This window comes from Lepidochelys olivacea (genome assembly GCF_965140295.1).
Source record: "Lepidochelys olivacea isolate rLepOli2 genome assembly, chromosome: 2".
Classification (NCBI taxonomy): Eukaryota; Metazoa; Chordata; order Testudines; family Cheloniidae; genus Lepidochelys; species Lepidochelys olivacea.
This window is the reverse complement of record NC_140412.1, coordinates 27,026,873-27,049,444: the sequence shown is the minus strand read 5'-3', so window position 1 is coordinate 27,049,444 and position 22,572 is coordinate 27,026,873. Positions and strand designations below refer to the sequence as shown.

The 22,572-nt window shown below is 44.2% G+C and overlaps 1 protein-coding gene across 1 annotated transcript in view; it reads right to left on the bottom strand.

Annotated features, from left to right (window-relative positions):
- The window catches only part of RAD21 (RAD21 cohesin complex component), a 40,811-nt gene extending 22,759 nt beyond the window's left edge, over positions 1–18,052 (bottom strand). The window contains exon 1 of the mRNA XM_084619774.1: positions 17,889–18,052. The gene's annotated coding sequence lies outside the window, so the exon portion shown is untranslated. The remainder of the gene's footprint in view (positions 1–17,888) is intronic.
- Between the last annotated feature and the right edge of the window lie 4,520 nt (positions 18,053–22,572).

The following is a 22,572-nucleotide window of genomic DNA, read 5'->3' as shown; positions in this document are numbered from 1 at the left end:
AGTATACCTAGACAAACATCTGCCAGCAATGGTCTAAGTTTAGCATCATCCTTGACCATGAACTTTGGTCTCTTATTAGACCTATCTATGATTCTTCCCAGAGCTTATTTCCCGATGCTGGTCACTAGGACTCCTCCATTGTAAAAATCTTTATTCATGCTTCCATCTCCATTCACCACAGTCTTCTACACAGTCTTATCAAGTGCCAGCTATTCAGACTCCAGCACATGTGGAATACTATTGACCTAACTTTTCACACACACAAAAATTATAGTCTTTCCATCCTCAAACAGTTCTTGCATCTTTTCATTCCAGAACAAAAAGTTAAGAGTTCTACTCATTTTAAAAGCCTTCCATATGTTTATTCCAACCTTCCTAAAGAACTCTTCTTATCTACAGCCCTTTCCCTCTGAGTGTAGCATGGTTTTCCTATTGTCCTTTAGTCTTGCTGCTGGTGGTGCAAGAGCCCGCTCCTAACAGCTTTGAGAAGAGGAAATATACTGTTTTTATGAGGGATGGTCACCATACGAGATAGACATAAGACTACAATCCCATCACCAGATTATGGGGAAACCCATACGAACCTAATAATTAAGGTTAAAATTTTGTCACAGGTATTTTTAGCAAAAGTCATGAACAGGTCACGGGAAATAAACAAATATTCACAGAAGCCCGCAATCTGTGACTTACTAAAAAAGTCTGAGATTGAGATTAACAGTCCGAGTCCTGCTGAGGGCTGACTGTCAGCCGCTGCTCCAGCCCTGGTTGCTGCTACTGCAGCAGGCGCAGGTAGCTGCTCCTGATCTGCTGCTGTGGTGGGAGCTGATGCCAAAGAAGTCATGGAGGTCCACTAAAGTCATGGAATCCATGACCTCTGTGACAAAAATTGTATCCTTACCAGTAATTAAGTGTATGTATTCAGGAAGTAGAAAACCAAAACCACTAGTCATCTAATCAGAAATGAGCAAGTAAGGGGAGCATGCTACCATCCTCAGAGGATGGATCCAGCTCCTGGCAAGTCCAATCACCATCTGTCTTGCCTCTTCTATCCTTCTCTCGCTCTCATTGTACCTATAACGGAGGATCAAACTTATGCCTTTAAAGCTCCTATATAGAACACCTCCCCAGCAGGCACAGCATATGACACTAGGACCAGAACAGTTTAATTCGATGCATCAAGCAGAGGAGCATCAATTTCTAGCAAAACTGACAACTGTCTCCTGCTGGAAAGTTTCCAAAACGCAGGGTGGCATACAGAATGTAGGCTTCCTGTGATTCCAAGCCACGTTTAAACCTGTGGTCCCAAGGGTTTACAGAATTGCAATGTCTAAACTGCAAATAAACTGTGGCTGGCCTGTGCCAGCTGAATCAGGTTCACTGAATCAGGCTGCAGGACTGTTTCATTGCAGTGTAGACTTCCTGGTTAAGGCTGCATCCCAAGCTCTGGGAGCCTCCCACCATGCAAGGTCTTAGAGCCCAGGCTCCAGGCTGAGTCCAGAAGTCTACACTGCATTTAAACAGCCCCTAACAACATCCATGGGTGTTTAATTGCAGTGTAGACATACCCTTACATTGTTCCAGTTACTTCACAGTTGTGCAATATTCTGCAACCTGATCTCAGCATGCCCACTCATGTAATTTGGTTTATACTTATCGGAATTTGTGTTTTATTAGTGCTAGAGTATTACTATAGCACCAACAAGCTCCAGTCACAAACTGGGATCCCACTGTGCTAGACACTGTACAAACAGAACAACAACAACAAAAAACAGCTCTTGCCCCAAAGACCTTACAGCATAGGTATAAGGCATGAGAAAGATGGATACAGGCAGATAAATGGGGGAGTACAAGGAAACAATGCAACAATATAGGTCAGTATTACAGGTAGTGTCTCAGCACACTGGCAGCCTAACCATTGTTAATTTTTTTTGTAGGTATCATGGAAAAAGTTTTAAAGTAGTATAATGGTGTCATAAATATAAAGGGAAGGGTAAACCCCTTTGAAATCCCTCCTGGCCAGGGGAAAGCTCCTCTCACCTGTAAAGGGTTAAGAAGCTAAAGGTAACCTCGCTGGCACCTGACCAAAATGACCAATGAGGAGACAAGATACTTTCAAAAGCTGGGAGGAGGGAGAGGAACAAAGGGTCTGTCTGTAGTCGTCTTGGCCGGGGACAGAACAGGAATGGAGTCTTAGAACTTTTAGTAAGTAATCTAGCTAGGTATGTGTTAGATTATGATTTCTTTAAATGGCTGAGAAAAGAATTGTGCTGAATAGAATAACTATTTCTGTCTGTGTATCTTTTTGTAACTTAAGGTTTTGCCTAGAGGGGTTCTCTATGTTTTTGAATCTAATTACTCTGTAAGATATATACCATCCTGATTTTACAGGGGGGATTTCTTTATTTCTATTTACTTCTATTTTTTATTAAAAGTCTTCTTGTAAAACACTGAATGCTTCTTCATTGTTCTCAGATCCAAGGGTCTGGGTCTGTAGTCACCTAGGCAAATTGGTGAGGCTTTTTACCAAACCTTGTCCAGGAAGTGGGGTGCAAGGTTTTGGGAAGTATTTTGGGGGGAAGGACGCGTCCAAACAGCTCTTCCCCAGTAACCAGTATTAGTTTGGTGGTGGTAGCGGCCATTCCAAGGATAACGGGGGTAATATTTTGTACCTTGGGGAAGTTTTAACCTAAGCTGGTAAGGATAAGCTTAGGAGGTTTTTCATGCAGGTCCCCACATCTGTACCCTAGAGTTCAGAGTGGGGGAGGAACCTTGACATGGTGGCACAGTGGTGGGATTAACCTGAAATCATTTTGAGATCCAGTTGAGATTTTTTGAACTAGAAATACAGATTTTAAAAAGGAATTTTTAGGAAGTCCAGAAGCAGCTTTGAAACTGAAAGCAGCTTGGTTTCTCTCTGCTTTGTGGCCAAGCAGAGACAAAAGGGGATTATCTTGTGAATTGCAGGTTTTCTTTGCCTGGGTACTTAACTCCTGCAGGGAAATTCACAGTCTTCCAACCCAGAGGTTTTTTTTTCTTTTCTTCCTAAAAGTAAATAGGGGGTGTGTGCTCTACCCATTTGCCTGGAGACAAAAGTGGCAGGGTTTTTTTAGGATTTTGATTTTTTTTTTGTTTTACAAGGAGCACAGGTTTGAAAAGAAATTTTTTTTTTCTTTGGGCTGGGTAAGCAGTTTTCCAAGTAGTTGGAGGTTTTTTGCTTTAATTTGGGCCCAGAGCAGAGACAAGGGAATTGTCTTTTTCTGTAGGCTGACAATCACTATCAGAGAATAGGTATTCTATTCCAGCACAGCAAAATTTTACAGCCAAGTTTTGTTTGTTTATTTCTAAACCTCGGGTGTAAAGTTAGTTAAAAACAGAGAGGTTAGAATGGCCAAATCCTCAGCTCGACTACAGCTGGAATTAGCCAAATTTCAGGCTGAGGAAAAACAAAGGGAACATGAAAGACAGATAGAACTCATGCGGCTGAAGGAGGAGGAGAAGGAAAAAGAGAGGAAGCATGTGGAGGAGATGGAGAGGATAAAGGCCCAGCAGAATATACCAACAAACCCTAGCAATCCTTCTCCAGGTACCACTTCCCATCCCAGAAGGTTCCCCACCTACAAGGCAGGTGATGATACTGAGGCCTTCTTAGAAAACTTCGAAAGGGCCTGCCTTGGGTACAACATCTCTACTGACCAATACATGGTAGAGCTGAGGCCGCAGCTCAGTGGACCCTTAGCTGAGGTGGCAGCTGAAATGCCTAAAGAACACATGAACAAGTATGAACTGTTTAACTCCAAGGCGAGAGTCAGAATGGGGATAACACCCGAGCAGTCTCGTCGGAGGTTCAGAGCCCTAAGGTGGAAACCAGACATGTCATTTACCCGACATGCCTACCACATTGTAAAACATTGGGATGCCTGGATATCAGGAGCAAGTGTTGAATCTCCAGTAAATTTGCCCTTCCTAATGCAAATGGAACAATTCTTAGAGGGTGTTCCTGAGGAAATAGAAAGATACATCCTAGATGGGAAACCCGAAACTGTAATCGAGGCAGGAGAGATTGGAGCCAGATGGGTGGAGGTGGCAGAGAAGAAGAAAACTGGTCGCAGTTGGAGCGGAGACCAGAAGGGACCACCCCAGACCACACCCTATTACCGGGGGCCGCCCAAAGCCCCACCTACCTCCCAAAGAACCTTCCAGACCCCTTATCGTCCCACCACCCCGTTCTCCAGCAACCCTCCTCGCCCCAGTGACCCGTCAGCTGGACGATGTTTTAAGTGTAACGAGCTGGGGCATGTAAAGGCCAACTGCCCCAAGAACCCCAACAGATTACAGTTCATTGCACCGGAATCACACCAGAGGTCCACAGGCCCAGATACCTCCCAGATACCCTTGGAGCGGAGGGAAACTGTGAGTGTGGGTGGGAAGAAGGTCACCGCGTGGAGGGACACCGGAGCACAAGTGTCAGCTATCCATGCTTCCTTAGTGGACCCCAATTTAATCAACCCAGAGATCCAAGTGACGATTCAACCCTTCAAGTCCAACTCTTTCAATTTGCCTACAGCCAAGTTGCCTGTCCAGTACAAGGGCTGGTCAGGAATGTGGACTTTTGCAGTCTATGATGATTATCCCATCCCCATGCTGTTGGGGGAAGACTTGGCCAATCATGTGAAGCAGGCCAAGAGGGTGGGAATGGTCACCCGCAACCAGGCTAAACAAGCCGTGAGGCCTAGCTCTGTTCCGGAAACTTCTATCAGGACCCAGTCAGAGGTGATGGACCTGGACCCCAGGCCAATGTCTGCAACAGCAGTAGTGGATCCAGTCCCAGAGACCCAGACGGAACCAGTCCCAGAACCGGAACCAGCCAAACAACCAACACCAGACCCCGTGTCAGCACTGAATCCAGTACTTGCAACCTCAACACCAGAGGGCCCCACCGAACCTGAACTGGCAGCAGCCGATAACCCTACACAAGAGGCTCAGCCGGAGCCTGAATCCCAACATAGTACACCAGCGGAGAGCGGTTCACAGTCAACAGAAACAGCTCCATCCCCTATATCGCTTCCAGAGGGACCAAGCCTAGGTCCACAATCCCATGAGGAACTGATGTCTCCAGCATCAAGGGAACAGTTCCAGACCGAACAGGAAGCAGATGAAAGCCTCCAGAGAGCTTGGACGGCGGCACGGAGCAACCCACCGCCTCTCAGCTCTTCTAATCGATCCAGGTTTGTTGTAGAAAGAGGACTTTTATACAAGGAAACTCTTTCTGCGGGACACCAGGAAGACTGGCATCCTCAGAGACAGTTGGTAGTTCCAACTAAATACCGGGCCAAGCTCTTGAGCTTAGCCCATGATCACCCTAGTGGCCATGCTGGGGTGAACAGGACCAAAGACCATTTGGGGGGGTCATTCCACTGGGAGGGAATGGGCAAGGATGTTTCTACCTATGTCCAGTCTTGTGAGGTGTGCCAAAGAGTGGGAAAACCCCAAGACCAGGTCAAAGCTCCTCTCCAGCCACTCCCCATCATTGAAGTTCCATTTCAGCGAGTAGCTGTGGATATTCTGGGTCCTTTTCCGAAAAAGACACCCAGAGGAAAGCAGTACATACTGACTTTCATGGATTTTGCCACCCGATGGCCGGAAGCAGTAGCTCTAATCAACACCAGGGCTAAAAGTGTGTGCCAGGCACTAGCAGACATTTTTGCCAGGGTAGGTTGGCCCTCCGACATCCTCACAGATGCAGGGACTAATTTCCTGGCAGGAACTATGAAAAACCTTTGGGAAGCTCATGGGGTAAATCACTTGGTTGCCACTCCTTACCATCATCAAACAAATGGCATGGTGGAGAAGTTTAATGGAACTTTGGGGGCCATGATACGTAAATTCGTAAATGAGCACTCCAATGATTGGGACCTAGTATTGCAGCAGTTGCTCTTTGCCTACAGAGCTGTACCACATCCCAGTTTAGGGTTTTCCCCATTTGAACTTGTATATGGCCGTGAGGTTAAGGGGCCATTGCAGTTGGTGAAGCAGCAATGGGAGGGATTTACACCTTCTCCAGGAACTAACATTCTGGACTTTGTAACCAACCTACAAAACACCCTCCGAACCTCTTTAGCCCTTGCTAGAGAAAACTTACAGGATGCTCAAAAAGAGCAAAAAGCCTGGTATGATAAACATGCCAGAGAGCGTTCCTTCAAAGTAGGAGACCAGGTCATGGTCTTAAAGGCGCTCCAGGCCCATAAAATGGAAGCATCGTGGGAAGGGCCATTCGTGGTCCAGGAGCGCCTGGGAGCTGTTAATTATCTCATAGCATTCCCCACCTCCAACCGAAAGCCTAAGGTGTACCATATTAATTCTCTAAAGCCCTTTTATTCCAGAGAATTAAAGGTTTGTCAGTTTACAGCCCAGGGAGGAGACGATGCTGAGTGGCCTGAAGGTGTCTACTACGAAGGGAAATGTGCTGGTGGTGTGGAAGAGGTGAACCTCTCCATGACCCTTGGGCGTATGCAGCGACAGCAGATCCAGGAGCTGTGCACTAGCTACGCGCCAACGTTCTCAGCCACCCCAGGACTGACTGAACGGGCATACCACTCCATTGACACAGGTAATGCTCACCCAATTAGGGTCCAACCTTACCGGGTGTCTCCTCAAGCTAAAACTGCTATAGAACGGGAGATCCAGGATATGTTACAGATGGGGGTAATCCGCCCCTCTGAAAGTGCATGGGCATCTCCAGTGGTTCTAGTTCCCAAACCAGATGGGGAAATACGTTTTTGCGTGGACTACCGTAAGCTAAATGCTGTAACTCGCCCAGACAACTATCCCATGCCACGCACAGATGAACTATTAGAGAAACTGGGAAGGGCCCAGTTCATCTCTACCTTGGACTTAACCAAGGGGTACTGGCAGGTACCGCTAGATGAATCTGCCAAGGAAAGGTCAGCCTTCATCACACATCTCGGGCTGTATGAATTTAATGTACTCCCTTTCAGGCTGCGAAATGCACCCGCCACTTTCCAAAGACTTGTAGATGGTCTCCTAGCGGGATTAGGAGAATATGCAGTCGCCTACCTTGACGATGTGGCCATATTTTCGGATTCCTGGGCAGACCACCTGGAACATCTACAAAAAGTCCTTGAGCGCATAAGGGAGGCAGGACTAACTGTTAAGGCTAAGAAGTGTCAAATAGGCCTAAACAGAGTGACTTACCTTGGACACCAGGTGGGTCAAGGAACTATCAGCCCCCTACAGGCCAAAGTGGATGCTATCCAAAAGTGGCCTGTCCCAAAGTCAAAGAAACAGGTTCAATCCTTCTTAGGCTTGGCTGGTTATTACAGACGATTTGTACCGCACTACAGCCAAATCGCTGCCCCACTGACAGACCTAACCAAAAAGAAACAGCCAAATGCTGTTCAGTGGACCGGAAAGTGTCAGAAGGCCTTTAACAAGCTTAAAGCGACACTCATGTCTGACCCTGTACTAAGGGCCCCAGACTTTGACAAACCGTTCCTAGTAACCACAGATGCATCCGAGCGTGGTGTGGGAGCAGTTTTAATGCAGAAAGGACCTGATCAAGAATTCCACCCTGTAGTGTTTCTCAGCAAAAAACTGTCTGAGAGGGAAAGCAACTGGTCAGTCACTGAAAAAGAATGTTATGCCATTGTCTACGCTCTGGAAAAGCTACGCCCATATGTTTGGGGACGGCGTTTCCACCTGCAAACCGACCATGCTGCACTAAAGTGGCTTCACACCGTCAAAGAAACTAACAAAAAACTTCTTCTGTGGAGTTTAGCTCTCCAAGATTTTGATTTCGACATCCAACACATCTCAGGAGCTTCTAACAAAGTGGCTGATGCACTCTCCCGTGAAAGTTTCCCAGAATCAACTGGTTAAAATCGTCCTTGAGATGTGGAAAATATTGTTAGTCTTTATGTACTTGGTAGTATATTTAGAGATGCATGTGTCTTATTAACTCTGTTTTCCTAGAGCTCCAGGAAGAAATCCCAGCCAGTGTTTCACCCTAGCTGAGATTTGGGGGGCGTGTCATAAATATAAAGGGAAGGGTAAACCCCTTTGAAATCCCTCCTGGCCAGGGGAAAGCTCCTCTCACCTGTAAAGGGTTAAGAAGCTAAAGGTAACCTCGCTGGCACCTGACCAAAATGACCAATGAGGAGACAAGATACTTTCAAAAGCTGGGAGGAGGGAGAGGAACAAAGGGTCTGTCTGTAGTCGTCTTGGCCGGGGACAGAACAGGAATGGAGTCTTAGAACTTTTAGTAAGTAATCTAGCTAGGTATGTGTTAGATTATGATTTCTTTAAATGGCTGAGAAAAGAATTGTGCTGAATAGAATAACTATTTCTGTCTGTGTATCTTTTTGTAACTTAAGGTTTTGCCTAGAGGGGTTCTCTATGTTTTTGAATCTAATTACTCTGTAAGATATATACCATCCTGATTTTACAGGGGGGATTTCTTTATTTCTATTTACTTCTATTTTTTATTAAAAGTCTTCTTGTAAAACACTGAATGCTTTTTCATTGTTCTCAGATCCAAGGGTCTGGGTCTGTAGTCACCTAGGCAAATTGGTGAGGCTTTTTACCAAACCTTGTCCAGGAAGTGGGGTGCAAGGTTTTGGGAAGTATTTTGGGGGGAAGGACGCGTCCAAACAGCTCTTCCCCAGTAACCAGTATTAGTTTGGTGGTGGTAGCGGCCATTCCAAGGATAACGGGGGTAATATTTTGTACCTTGGGGAAGTTTTAACCTAAGCTGGTAAGGATAAGCTTAGGAGGTTTTTCATGCAGGTCCCCACATCTGTACCCTAGAGTTCAGAGTGGGGGAGGAACCTTGACATGGGTTAAGTTTTACAGATGTTTATAGGGAGCTCCTCCAAAACATAAGGGGCTGCATTAAAAAAAGCACTCCTTTGAAGATTAAGAAGTGGGTGACGGAGCTTGGCATTACAAGCTCTTCAGGGGCAGGACTCAACTCTCATGAGTAAATGAGAGATTATAGATAGGGTGGGGATAGAACTCAAAGGGCCTTGAATGTAAAGACAAGTATCTTATGTTTGATGTGAAAGAGAAGGGAGAGCCCGTGAGGGATTCATAGAGAGGGATGATGTGATCAAAGCTATGTGCTATGAGAACAATTTTTGCAGTAGCAATCTGAATGGATATGAGCAGGGCAAATTTGCATTTGTTAAGGCTAGAGAAAAGGATGTTGCACTAATTGGGAAATGAGATGATGAGACCTTGGATGAGAGTTTTAGCAGTGTGGATGAAAGGAAAGGCCAAATCTTAGAGATTGTATGCAGAAAGAACTGCCAAGAGTCAGGCAGAGGACTGAGTTGAAGAGGACAGCCAGGCTACAGGCCTGAGTGACAGGAAAGATGGTAGTACTGCTCACAATGATAGAAAAGAGAGGTGAGGGGAAGGTGAAGAGCTCCCTTTCAGCCATGTTGAGCTTGGATTTATGGCTAGACATCCACATGGCAGGGAGACATGTTGAGATGATTGTTTGGCTAGAAAGACAGGCCTGGAGTAGAGAAAGATCTAAGAGTCACCAGAAATAGTTGAGGTAGTTGAATTTGTACCTGCAAATGAGATTACCCCCAGCTAACGTAAAGAGGGAGAAGAGAAAGGACCCAAGGACAGAAATCTGTTGCACCCCCACTGAAAGTTGGGGGGAGGAGGGGGAGGAGAAGGAGAGATGCAGAGGATCCTCCAAAAGACTTGCTGAAGGAGGAATTTTATGGGAATCACCCAGATTTTCAAATGAAGGGGGACATTATAAATCAAACTGTATTTCTCAGTGCAATGGGTTTAAAAAAGTATTCCACAAATATATGAGGTGGGTTTGTTGTACAATGCAATATTTCTCAAAAACATTAGGAATAAGAGAATGGAGAAGGAGTGAGGAGTTAAAGCCATCAGCATTACTCTGTCACAACCTTCCAACTCCAGTTATAAAAACTGTTCTCTGATTTTTGTGGATTGGCATAATTATTAGATTTGACATGTTCACAATCAGCTCAAAATATATAGCTTAAACTTCAGGAAAAGATCAAACATACTTGACTCAGGCCTGAAAATATAATGAAGGCTTCCCATTAAACATGAAAAGCATTATGTGGCCCAATAAGACACAAAAGCAACTGTGTTCACTCCAGTTCCCTGACAGCACAGATAGCCATGTTAGCAGCTGCTATTTTACCACTACTATCTTTCAGCAATATTGCTGCACTCAGTCTGCATGCTCCCCATATTAGAGCTACAAGAGGAAGTAACTTTCCTACAGTGCCAGGAACACACAAGCACTAATGCTAAGGGGGTAACAAGATTAGGTCCTTGTGAGGACAAATTGTTTTTTTCTTCTATTTAGGGAATATAGATGGGCATTTGGGGGGAGAAGGGGGAGCGAGGAAGTGCTCCCCAATGCAATAGGGAAAGGTTTAATCTTTCACACAAACAGGTCATTAATACAACAAACAGGGCTGGGAACCTATTACACTTTTGTTGTGGGGAAGATGGGGATAGGAAGTCCAAATGGTAAGTGGTCAGGATGCTGATGTTTCACAGGACTAGCACTGAGAATAGCTAAATCTATGCAAGGGTTATGGATAGCCTGAAACTTAAGTGTAATGTTAGAGAAGAATGAGAGTTACTTGTTTCAAGTATTGAAAATCTTGAAAAGAGGAAACAAAGTAGAAGTAAATTGCTTCTGGCAGAGATTAGCAATTTTCCTCCATATATTATGGACGTGCTGCCACAGAAGGTTATACATATAAATAGAGGAAAATTTAAGGAGTGACGTTATCAGACTAAAAATAATTTAACAAATGCATTTATAAGTTACAACACCTTACATTAAAACATTAATTTCCATTTGCAATGTCTACTTTATTCAATGTGGTCTGCTTGAAAAAAAATACACAAGTCAGCATCACTTCTAAGTTCTAATGCACTATCCCAAAATTGCAATGAGAATACATTCTCATGCAGTTTGTACAAATTTTAAAATACATTTCCAGTGGAATTATTACTGAAGTGCTTACCAACTTTCTCTTCTTGGAATCCCCACCTGGGGTGCACTGGTGCATAGGCACCACCCACGATCCTTTGCAGCATGGCATCAACTGTTGCTGCCTTTTTCTGATGCTTCTGTCGTAAAATCATAGACATCTGGGTTGGAAGGGACCTCAGGAGGTCATCTAGTCCAATCCCCTGCTCAAAGCAGGACCAATCCAGTATATTTTCTTTTCCTTGTTTCTTTCTTTTCTCTCCTTTACTTTTTTTGGTCTGACTCTTTTCTCCAGAAAAGTGCAGACAGATGGGGGGGGGGGGGGGGGGAGAGAATAGGACATCTGATACAACCCAATGCTGAACTAACTGCTAGATGTGCAAAGAGAAGCTTGGGTTGGCCTGGTACTCCTTGACTATACACCTGTGCATGTGAGCTGCTCCTACAACCAACAACATTAGGGCTCACAACAAATGCAGGAAGGGTAATTAATTACTTTCAGAGCAGTAGCCGTGTTAGTCTGCATCAGACAGGCCAGTCCTCGCTTACAGACAGCCCCCCAACCTGAAGCAAATACTCACCAGCAACTAACCACCACACAACAAAAACACCAACCAAGAAACCAAACCCTGCCACAAACCTCGGTGCCAGCTCTGTCCACATATCTATTCAAAGGACACCATCATAGGACCTAACCACATCAGCCACACCATCAGGGATGCGTTTCAGAGTAACAGCCATGTTAGTCTATATTCGCAAAAAGAAAAGGAGTACTTGTGGCACCTTAGAGACTAACCAATTTATTTGAGCATAAGCTTTCGTAAGCTACAGCTCACTTCATCGGATGCATACTGTGGAAAATGTAGAAGTTCTTTTTATACACACAAAGCATGAAAAAATACCTCCTCCCACCCCACTCTCCTGCTGGTAATAGCTTATCTAAAGTGATCACTCTCCTTACAATGTGTATGATAATCAAGTTGGGCCATTTCCAGCACAAATCCAGGTTTTTTCAACCCCGCCCCACGCGCACACGCAAACCCACTTTCCTGCTGGTAATAGCTTATCTAAAGTGACCACTCTCCTTACATCAGGGACGCGTTCACCTGCACATCTACCAATGTGATATATGCCATCATGTGCCAGCAATGTCTGCCATGTACATTGGCCAAACCAGACAGTCTCTACAAAAAAGAATAAATGGACACAAATCAGATGTCAAGAATTAGAACATTCAAAAACCAGTCAGAGAACACTAATCGAGTGACCAGAGAGATTGAAGAGACCTAAAAGTGGCAATTCTTCAACAAAAAAACTTCAAAAACAGACTCCAACATGAAACTGCAGAACTGGAATTAATTTGCAAACTGGACACCATCAAATTAGGACTGAATAAAGACGGAGTGGTTGGGTCATTACAAAACCTAATTTCCCCCAACAGTCACTCACACTTTCTTGTCAATTGTTTGAAATGGGCCACTCTCATTACCACTACAAAAGTGATTTTTCCTCCCTTGGTATCCTACTGTTAACTGAATTGCCTCGTTAGACTGACCTCCCACTTGGTAAAGCTACTCCCATCTTTTCGTGTGCTGTGTATTTATACCTGCTACTGTATTTTCCACTCCATGCATCTGATGAAGTGGGTTCTAGCCCACGAGAGCTTATGCCCAAATAAATTTGTTGGTCTCTAAGGTGCCACAAGGACTCCTCTTTGTAATTACTTTCAAGTAGCCACCTGCCATTTTAACTAGAGAAGCAATGGATCAGATCTGGGATCCTACAACTTTCCTCTACACCAGGGGTTCTCAACCTTTTTCTTTCTGAGTCCCTCTGATGCTAGAAAAACTCCACAGCCCAACTGTGCTACAACAATTGTTTTTCTGCATATAAAAGCCAGGGCTGATGTTAGGGGGGTAGCAAGCAGGACCCACGTGAAGCTAAGTTGCTCAGGCTTTGGCTTTAGCCCCGGGTGGGGATGCTTGGGGCACCAGGCTGTAGTCCTGCATGGTAGGGCTTTGGCTTTTCTGCCCTGGGTCCTAGCAAGCCTAATGCTGGCCATCCTTGGCAGCCCCCCTGAAACCTGCTCATGGCCCCCGACCACTGGCTGAGAACCACTGTTCTACACAGTGATCTATTCTTCTGCCCAGCAAACCTATTGGGCACCTCATGTGCAGCCCCACTCATCTCAGACTGGGAAACTTTCTGCTATGATCAAATTTTGGCCCTGTCAAACATGTGTCCTTTTAAAAAGTGACACCAAACTGAAGTCTAATCAAGTTAAAATTATTTCAAATCCTACAGTTGTCCCTGAACCTTCCTGCCTATTTGTGTTTTGATAATAAAATATTCCTATTTTGTTTAAAGCGTGTCTCTACGTTGCTGTAGAAAGACCAAAACAATCACGGGAAAATTGACTATACTGTGTCTCTACATTTGACCACACCGTGTATATAAAGTAAAACTGAAAAAAAAAGAATGTTGAAATTGCCACACTGAATTAGACCGCTGGTCCATCTACCTCAACATCCTGTCTTGGACAACGGCCAGCACCAGATGCGTCTTAGGAAGGTGCAAAAAACCTCAGAATGGGCAGATGTGATATAATCTGCCCCCCAGAAAGGCTCATCCTAATTTCCAGTCATTAGAGATTGGGTTAAATCTAAAGCATTAGGTTTTATATCCCTTCTGAAATGTATTAGCATTAAACTATTGTAATTCTGGAAATACTCGTTAGCCCTGTAAGTGTCCAACAGCTCTTTGAATCTAGGTAAAATCTTGGGCTTTTCCACATTTTAATTATACACTGCATGAAAAATTCTTTTTATCAGTTTGAATCTGCCATCATGTTCCTTTGTTCTTGGTTAAGAGAAAGGGAGAACAGAAGTTCCTGATCTACCTTCTCTCTATCATTATTTTATATACTTTTTATCATGTTACATCGCATTTGCCTCTTAAGGTAAAAAATCCCCATCTTTTCAATCACTTCTCATACCAGAGTTTTTCCATACCCCACATTATTGCTGCCCTTCCCTTAGCCCCTTTATATTTTGCTATATCCTTTTTGAGTCAGATAAACTGCACATAATATTCCAGATGAGGGTATTCAATTGATTTACATAATAGCATAGTTTTAATATTATTCTCCATCCTGTTACTTATGCATCTTAATGTCTTCCTTGCTTTTTTGACCACAGCTTCACACTGAGTAGGTCTTGACTCCCACAATGAGCGCCAGGCCCCTTTCCTGAGTTAAGTTAATGGTCAGACTAGTTCAAATTTTTCCCTTCAATGGACACTATTTTGCTTTTACCAACACTGAACTTAGTCTACCACAATATCTGTCAATTTATCTAGCTTGGTTAGGTCCCTGAAGTTCCTCACAATCTTCTCTATAATTGATTAACTTAAATAACTTATATGCCAATTTTCCCACCTTACCCACTTTCTCAGATTGTCAATATACTGGGTTCATTTTGTTTTAATTACTATTTAGAAATTCACAGCATGCCACATGCTTACAAGTCTTTAGAAAGTAAATTAAGGCCCCGATCCTACAAAGACAGGTCAAGAAGACTACTCACATTTGTGAAAGAGCGCACGTGTTTGCTGAATCTTGGCCAAAGAAACTACTGTAGAAATTCTGAAATATTCTTGCCCAAAGTATTCAAATTCAACGAACAAGGTAAATTAATTTAAATAAGACAGCAACAAAAAAAACATTTTAAAAAAAGGAAAACGTGACTGTTACAGCTGAACTTTGGCAAGCAGGGTGATACTGAGGCAGATTTCAGAAAAGCTAAAAGGAATCACAAGATCATCTATTCTGACCTCCTACACATCACAAGTCATTAAGTTTTTCACCCATATACCCCAATGTTGAGTCCAATGACTTCAGTTAAAAAAGATAATTTTAGTCCTCAGAAGGCTAAACTGTTGTGCACCACCACTTGAGAACAGCAGGGATCCCAAGATCCCTGTGATGGCAGAGAATCACTTAGTTGAGATATATCCAGCACACAATCCATGCTTCCTCTCATGCTGCAGAGGAAGGTGAAAAAAAATCCCAAGGACCCTGCCAATCTGATCTTGGGGAAAACTCCTCCCAAACACCAAATCTAGTGATCAGCTAGAGCATAAGCATGTGAGCAAAATTCTCTGTGCCACTTCCGAGCACTAGTCCACCCCAGCTAGTATCCCATCTCTAGGTGTGGTGAGTGGTATGCTTCAGAGGAAGGTGAGCCCAACCACCCCCCCCCCGCTCCAGAATACAGTTGTACATCAGGAGTGTATGTGTGTGTGAGAGAAAGATCCTTCCTGACTTCTGCAGGAGACCAGATGAAACCATGAAGACAGGATTAGATTACAGTCATTATAGTATAGAGCTACAAATATTATAAACATGTAGAGGGCAATACAGGCAATCCTATTGTCCCAAAAACCTCAACTCTAAAAATCGAAAAGGAGGACTTGTGGCACCTTAGAGACTAACCAATTTATTAGAGCATAAGCTTTCGTGAGCTACAGCTCACTTCCTCAGATGCATATCGTGGAAACTGCAGCAGGCTTTATATATACACAGAGAATATGAAACAATACCTATTCCCACCCCACTGTCCTGCTGGTAATAGCTTATCTAAAGTGATTTCCAGCACAAATCCAGGTTTTCTCACCCTCCACCCCCCCACACAAATTCACTCTCCTGCTGGTGATAGCCCATCCAAAGTGACAACTCTTTACACAATGTGCATGACAATCAAGCTGGGCTATTTCCTGCATAAATCCAGGTTCTCACATCCCCCCACCCCCATACACACAGAAACTCACTCTCCTGCTGGTAATAGCTCATCCAAACTGACCACTCTTCAAGTTAAAATCCAAGTTAAACCAGAACATCTGGGGGGGGGGGGTAGGAAAAAACAAGAGGAAACAGGCTACCTTGCATAATGACTTAGCCACTCCAAGTCTCTATTTAAGCCTAAATTAATAGTATCCAATTTGCAAATGAATTCCAATTCAGCAGTTTCTCGCTGGAGTCTGGATTTGAAGTTTTTTTGTTTTAAGATAGCGACCTTCATGTCTGTGATCGCGTGACCAGAGAGATTGAAGTGTTCTCCGACTGGTTTATGAATGTTACAATTCTTGACATCTGATTTGTGACATTCATAAACCAGTCGGAGAACACTTCAATCTCTCTGGTCACGCGATCACAGACATGAAGGTCGCTATCTTAAAACAAAAAAACTTCAAATCCAGACTCCAGCGAGAAACTGCTGAATTGGAATTCATTTGCAAATTGGATACTATTAATTTAGGCTTAAATAGAGACTTGGAGTGGCTAAGTCATTATGCAAGGTAGCCTGTTTCCTCTTGTTTTTTCCTACCCCCCCCCCCAGATGTTCTGGTTTAACTTGGATTTTAACTTGAAGAGTGGTCAGTTTGGATGAGCTATTACCAGCAGGAGAGTGAGTTTCTGTGTGTATGGGGGTGGGGGGATGTGAGAACCTGGATTTATGCAGGAAATAGCCCAGCTTGATTGTCATGCACATTGTGTAAAGAGTTGTCACTTTGGATGGGCTATCACCAGCAGGAGAGTGAATTTGTGTGGGGGGGTGGAGGGTGAGAAAACCTGGATTTGTGCTGGAAATCACTTTAGATAAGCTATTACCAGCAGGACAGTGGGGTGGGAATAGGTATTGTTTCATATTCTCTGTGTATATATAAAGCCTGCTGCAGTTTCCACGATATGCATCTGAGGAAGTGAGCTGTAGCTCACGAAAGCTTATGCTCTAATAAATTGGTTAGTCTCTAAGGTGCCACAAGTCCTCCTTTTCTTTTTGCGAATACAGACTAACACGGCTGATACTCTGAAATCTAAAAATCGAGCAAAGGTAACAGGGATAGCTCTTTGATGTACCACTTAAACTAATCACTAGTTATTGCATTAATTACTGCTAGTAGAAAAGCCTTAGATTATCCACCTCTGCTAATACAGGACTGACCCATCCCTCCAAAAACATATTTTCTAGTGTAAGGGGGTTCTCAAACTTTTCCCTTTCAGGTCCCCCCCTTCTAAACCTTCACTTCCCACAACCCCAAAAGCAATCCCCCATAAACCCAATCCCAGAGTTTACAGTTTCAGGAAAAGGTTCGCAAAATAGTGTCCCACATAATAGTCTATATGAATATAAATTAGTTGCCCCGTACAGAGGGAAGCAAAGATTTCTACTGAGGGCCTCTGATCGCTTCACATTTAAAAGCGCACCGCCGCCAGACACGCACTGAACCCCCCGCCCCCAATCACCTGCCCGGTGCCCCGGGCTGGACACGGATCCAATGCCGGCAGCAGCCCCTCACATCCAGCAGCTCAGGGCCGCACCCGAGGGGCTAGGAAGCGGGGATTTGGGGGCACGTCACCTTCGCTTATGGAGAAATTTTGCAGCAGCTCCCCCACCCCAGGCTCACGCCGAACTGCTCCGAGCTGCCTGCCCGGGGCTCCCTCACGGGCCTCACCCACCTCCGCTCGGCAGCTGGGCAGGCTCCAGGGGGCAGCGGACTACGGAGCTGCCCTCCCGGCTCCCGCAGGCACTGGCCGCAACCCCCGCGCGCCTCTGGGGAAGCGGCCCCAGAAGAGACATTAATGCCCCGCGTCTCCCCGCCTCCCGGACTCGGCTGGAGGGGCCCCGGGAGCAGCGGGCCACGGGTGCCCAGCCGCAGCACGGGGCGGCGAGGACTAGGCCTCTCCGCGTCCCGGAGGAAGCGCAGCGCCCTGAGCCCGGCCGCCCCCGCCCTTCGGACGGCGGCGGATCCCCCCGCGAGACGCGCTGCCTGCTCCGCCGCGGCGGGCGCAGCGAGGCCGGCTCCTTACCCCGAGTCTTGCGTGGCGGCAGGGGAGGCCAATGCAGCGGCTGGCGGGGCTGGGCTCGGTAACTACACCGCTCCGCCTCCTCCCCGATCCGAGCCACTCAAACAAACAAGATGGCGGCCGCAGCCCTTCCTGCCGCCCAAACCCGCCGTTCAAATCGGCAGGATGTTTACTGTTAAAATGCCCCCCTCCCGGCACGGAGACCAAACACGCATGCGCGGAACTGCAACCACTATGACGATCAGGATTCCGGGAGGGAAGGCAAGAAGATACCAAATGCGCGTGCGCCCCAGCCCCGACCTCCCAGTAGCAGAACGACGGAAAAGGGCGGAGCGTTGAAAAGTGCTGAAAAGGCGCATGCGCAACCGCTGAGACTGACAAGGCCCAAGGAAAGGGGGCGGGGCTAGGGCCCGGGCCGTGGAGAACGAGCTGAGGAAGAAGAATTGCGCGTGGTCGCTGAGCCGGTGCGGTTGAAATAGCCCGCCCGGAAAGGAAGAGGGCAGTGGTAGCGCCCCCTCTGGGGCGGGAGTGGCTAGCGCAGTTGCTAGGGTACATGGCATCAGGTCTGTGGCGAGGCAGCTGTATAGTTACAGCCCTGGGCATCAGGCTTATGAAATACTGTCAGCCCCAGCACAGCATGCAGGGATCAGCCTCAGGGCAGGGGATCAAAAATCATGAGTCAGATGGCAGCCCCCTTTTAAAGCCTGTTTCCCCACTGGAGGCCCAGCTGTCAGGTCTTCCCTCCAACCTTCACAGCTCACTCCTGCCCTCTAGAGTACTATGGATACTTCTTCTCCCTTTCCTCAACAATGTTCAGTAACCACTTCCTCCTGTGCCTGGACATGGCACCTATGCACCCCCTATCTTTCTCCTTGCTTGAAGTAATTTGGTTTCAGCACCACATGTTTTGGGAGTTTGAAAATAGCAAGCATTTCCCCAGCAACCAACTGTATTATCTCACAGAAAGGATTATGACTGCATGTGAAAAATAAGCAGCAGGAGTAGATGATTAGTAAACAAAGAATGTATTTTTATTGGAGGGAAGAAACAATATAGAAAACCAGGAAACCTTTTTTTCTGAATAGAATGTTTTTCAGTCATCTCTATGAGGCATCAGCGAGTCTCTGAAACCATGGCTACAAAGTCAAACAACATATTGGCTCAACTATAAAATGAAGTGCCATAAATCATCCTCGTCCCAAAGAGACCTTAAATATATAAGCATAATGAAAACTTTCTTATAAAACAATATTGTACATTTTTTTAAGTAGACTATCAGCACATAAACAAAATGGAACACGGAAATACCAGGAAACTCCGCTTTCCCTCCAAGGATTTAAACAATATTACTGTAATTGAGCAAATCTATCATATCAGACAACAATATATCTTAGCAGATGACAGCATATCAAACAAACAGTGTAAAAATATGCAGTCTAGTCTCCTGATCCCTCTTCTTCTGACTCAGTTTTGAAGTTTTCAGCATTCATTTTCCTTAGTGTCTCATTAGAATCTTTATCCAAAGCAAATACTGATTCTCCTTATGCCCCACATGGAACTTTGCTGGGGTAAAGTAATGCTGCCAGGATGCCTGCTGTCAGAAAATGCCTTCTGTAACACTACTAACCCCTTTCTTTTTTTCTCAGTATAGTGGCTTAGTGGTTGAAGCACCAGGTTGAAAACACTTAAACTCCCCGGAACCACAAATTTTTAGTCTCAGCAAGACTGACTTGTTATTTCAGCGGTACATATATTGAGTTCCATGCATTTTAATCAGAAGTCCTTCCGCTCTCAATAGGACATTAAATATAACATGGCACTTTTAATAAAAGGAAGGGTTTGCCCCACAGCTACAATTATTTTCTCCCCACTACTGGGTGGTATGCCAGCTGTTTACCTACTTGTCACAGTCCACATTATTCTTGATTAGTGGCAGAGCTTAACTTTAGGGAAGAGTATGATTCATTCCTAAAACGTTCTTTCATATCTCCTGAATATCATTCAGTTCTTTTTCTCACCCATGTACTTAAAAATCATTGTACTGCTTGTCTCACCTAATTTTGGTATTCTGGTACTTGGGCTGAATTTTGATATTTGTGGTCTAGCACTTCCTATTACGGAAGGGATCCTTTCTTGCAAATCAGATCTAAAATACTTGAAATTAGCTTGTCCATAAAACCTATTGACCTATAAGAATCATGAGGCTATTAAGGAATAGTTTTGATCCTTTCTTGATGCATAGCCCAATTTTTTGCAGTTCTTTCAGCATTTTAGTGTCTGATCCTCCTATAATTATTGTTATTGAGCTACCAAAGTGTGCCTAAGCATTTCACAGAAGTACGTACAGACATGCAGCCTGAGCCCCAAAGAGCTTCCAATCTAAATGTAGCCTAATTTAAATCTAAATTATCTGAATGATAATTTCTTTGGCTTTACTCTGTCCACTGTTTTCACATGACTATCAAGTACAATTCACTCTGTAAGCTTGTTCTCCAACTGGGTCTTGTCCATCACTGTAGAAGACTTCAGTCTAATTTAATGTTACATAGTTTGTCCAAGAGATTTCTGATTGTCATCTCATGAGACCGTTTCTCTCCCACAGAGAATTAAGATGTCTCTTGACATGGCCTGAAGCTGAGCTTAATCACACGATGTAAAAATGTTTGGTTTAAAATGCTATGGAGATTTTAAAATACGATGACTGTATACAATGATCAAGCCAATCATTTAAGCTTCCACATAATTGTGGGAAGCTCTTCTAAAGATTACTAAAAATATAATACAACAAACAAAAAGATTCCCTAGAGGGCCTAGATAGAAGCTCAGCACAATATATTGTTTCCTTATGGATAAAGCTCCAGCTCCAACCACTAAACAACCATTTTTAAAGAATATAAATTAACTGTCTTCATTTTTAACCAAAGAATAAATTATTGTATGAGTGTTTCAAAGGGCCACTTCCATGTTCAAAAGATTTATTTTTAATACAAATTTTCTTCAGTTGCCATAAATACCCTAAAGCATTAAAGCAAAGGATTTTAAAAATCTAATTTAATTTTTCAGCACTCATGTTGCTTGTGTAGCATTTCTATTTCACTCAACTTGGACAGTGATCTGTAGAAGTGACCTGATGCTCGAAATGTAAATTGACCTGCTGACTCAGTTGCCCTATAACTGCCATTGCACAGCAAAAGAAACATATCGTATGATTTGAAGGCTGCTCCCAGTATTTCGCTGAATTTCTCATCTGGCTCTGCTCAGTTAATTGCATTCCATACTGTACTCCAGGTAGAGAGGTTGTAGTTGATTATATGCTCTTTCACCAACATATGGGGAATAGGACTATTCAGTGACATTTAAAAGGAAATTCAGGCCTATTTTCATTTCCAGCCTCTGGTCAAATGCACCAGCCAGTCAGTGCATCCAGAAGTTTTAACAGGAAGTTAGCTTACACCAGCTAAACAACTTTCTTAAGAGATGGACAGCTTTTTCTAGAGAGCTGTATTCACTTTGAATAAATGTTTTTGAAGTAACCATGTTTCCCCATTGGACATTCAAATTTGAGATACAGGTTGTCCTGTGGATCCACTGTTCCACACGCCATCTTCCTCGAGTTTAAGCTGCTTTGATTTGCACAGAAACATGTAAAGAATCTATGGCTGCAAACTGTGGACAACATAGCTACCAGCTAAACTGCACACGAGTCAACCTCCACTGCAAACCCCGCTTTGACTCCAGCATTTATAATGGTGTTAAATATACTAAAAGGTGTTGTTAATTTATAAGGGGGGGTCACACTCAGAGGCTTGCTATGTGAAAGGGGTCACCAGTACCAAAGTTTGAGAACCACTGGAGTAGATGATCATGATGGTCCCTTCTGATCTTAAAGTCTATGAGTTTAAGTCCATCACTGTTCAGAAAAGCATGGAAGCACACTCTTGAATGCTTTCCTGAGTAGTGCTGCTTGCCTGAATCAGGGCTAGCAAATCCAATGACCCTTTCTTGCTTCATTATGTTCATGTCACATGTCTCTACTGACTGTATATTGTTGGATTTTTTGTGCATGTTTGAAACAAATGTCCCAATAAACTTAGTTCCACGTGGAAGGATCTCCCTCCCCTTCGATTTCAATAGGGCTCTGTGCATGTCCTGGCTGAGTTCTCTGAAATGAATGAAGAGCCAATTTTATAAAATGCATTAAAACAGGAACAAGTTTTTTTATTTTTTTACAGAATACACTTTGTCTGATTAGAACCAGCAGCATAAAAATAGCACAGGAAATTAATGTACAATGCACAATAATATAGTATTCAGTTAAATGAATTGTTTTCACTTTCTAGGTTTTGCATCTTTGACTACGTGCTGCAAACCCATCTCTCTCACTACTGAAGGCCTTAGAAATGTAAACTACTTAATTTCTTATATGCCAGTTCCATTCTAAATGGTCCTCTGATAATTAACAAACAAGATGTTTCTCACCGACACACATAGCAGATACTAACTGAAAATATATGCTTGAGACTACAGTGAGCCTTGAGGCGCTGATAAAAAGGCAGCATACCTCTGAGTCACTCAAGAAAGAGCTCTTGCAAAGTACTCTGATTGTCAGGCAGGTTAGTGCAGCAGTGCCCCAAAACTCATTTTTCAGAACAATATAGATTGGTTTAAACTAGTGTAAATGATGAAT